Raw genomic sequence first — 1970 nt, 5'->3', positions numbered from 1 at the left:
GCTGTTCACCAATCAAAGGCCATTTCTAACAGACATCGTGCTAGTTAGCCAACCATCAATTTCACCAATTAGAAACACTTATGGCATTTACTTTGCTAAAAATAATGAAGCCTTGGAATCAATTTAAAATATTGCTCTAGTGGCTGCCTCAGGAGTATAATCTCTTTGGTATGATGCTGGCTGATCACCTTTGTAGTACATATTCTTGACTAGAATGCTTGTGGAGACTCTTGGGTTGTGACTTTTAACCTAAGGAATAGACACATAATTTCACATTATTTGTTTTGGCTAAATTACAATTTAAAAGTATGGTTGTGGGTTTGTTTGACGTAAAGCAGTGCTCTGGACTAATAGGGAAAACAGGTTCGAGTACTAATAAAGAATGTATTAATTTATTCCATCACTCATTGATAGGTGAGCCATACATTGAGGTACAGTGAGAGAGAGAAAGGAAAGAAGGAAGGAAGGAAGGAAGGGAGGGAGGGAGGGAGGGAGGGAGGGAGCGAGGGGGATGGTCCTTTCCTCAAGGAGGGAAGAGTCTGTAGAAGACACATAATGTGTATTCTTAAGGATGGAATAAATTGCTTCATTAACAGGCAGTTAATTTATAATTATCCTGAACAGCTCTTCAGTGCTGCTGGTGTCATGGCTATTGAGCACGCAGATTTTACAAGTGTGGAACGCCTAGCTCTTGTCACAGGTGGTGAAATTGCCTCTACCTTTGATCACCCAGAACTGGTAAAGCTTGGAAGTTGCAAACTTATTGAGGAAGTCATGATTGGAAAAGACAAACTCATTCACTTTTCTGGGGTTGCCCTTGGTGAGGCTTGTACCATTATTTTGCGTGGTGCCACTCAACAAATTTTAGATGAAGCTGAAAGGTCTTTGCATGATGCTCTTTGTGTTCTTGTACAAACTGTAAAGGACTCTAGAACAGTTTATGGAGGAGGCTGTTTGGAGATGTTGATGGCCCATGCTTGCCAATAGAACACCAAGCAAAGAAGCTGTTGCAATGGAGTCTTATGCTAAAGCACTGAGAATGTTGCCAACCATCATAGCTGACAATGCAGGCTATGACAGTGCAGACCTAGTGGTACAGCTCAGAGCTGCTCACAGTGAAGGCAATACCACTGCTGGACTGGATATGAGGGAAGGCACCATTGGAGATATGGCTCTCCTAGGTATAACAGAAAGTTTTCAAGTAAAGCATCAAGTTCTTCTAAGTGCTGCTGAAGCAGCAGAGGTGATTCTGTGTGTGGACAACATCATCAAAGTGGCACCCAGGAAACGTGTCCCTGATCACCACCCGTGTTAAGCATTCCTATGTGCTGTTGATCTCTGGACCAGTTTCTAGCAAAGTTGTGTTTGAAAGATAGCCTCTTAAGACAGTGCAATCTGTTTATTGGTGCCCATTATATCCTTAAGTTTGGACATTTAGCTGAGTTTCTCTTTTAACATGGGTCTAATTTATTTGCCACGTAATTTTCCATACAAATCAGTTGATTTAAAAGTTCATTTCTCATACTGTGCATTAAAATAAAATTTGGAACAATAAAAAAAAAGAAGACACATAATGAAAATAACATGCCAGATACTATGGCAAGTGAGCCCTAGGTGTTGTTGTTACATGGACAATGGGTAGGTATAGGAGGGGTGGAATGAAATGGGTGATTTGTCCCTGAGGACGTGACTTCCCCAAGAAAGTGATATGTAAGGTACGTTTTAAGAATGGAGCAGAGGACGACCAGTCCATACAGAGAGAGACAAAGTTGGGCAATGGTGTTGATGTTTAAACAATGGCAGTGTGCTTTAAAATCCACTTGAGTCATGGTGAGACCAATAAAGTTACATTTCTTGTCTCCTGCTTGGCTTCATTTATGGATATAAAAGAATGAAAGAAAGTTGGATTTTTAGATGCTATAAACTAGAGTCCAAGTGCTTTAGATTCAGAAAATCAAAAAGAATCTTAG

General features: G+C 40.5%; 1 pseudogene; it reads left to right on the top strand.

The window, feature by feature from the left end:
- Nucleotides 1-555: 555 nt before the first annotated feature.
- LOC105710204 (T-complex protein 1 subunit beta-like) lies at nucleotides 556-1416 on the top strand (annotated as a pseudogene).
- Nucleotides 1417-1970: the final 554 nt, after the last annotated feature.

The sequence above is a fragment of the Aotus nancymaae genome, unplaced genomic scaffold (assembly GCF_030222135.1).
Source record: "Aotus nancymaae isolate 86718 unplaced genomic scaffold, 86718_ANA_hifiasm-v0.15.2.pri h1tg000007l, whole genome shotgun sequence".
In the NCBI taxonomy this organism is placed as follows: domain Eukaryota; kingdom Metazoa; phylum Chordata; class Mammalia; order Primates; family Aotidae; genus Aotus; species Aotus nancymaae.
The sequence above is the reverse complement of the archived record's forward strand: the minus strand, read 5'-3'. Positions and strand labels throughout refer to the sequence as shown.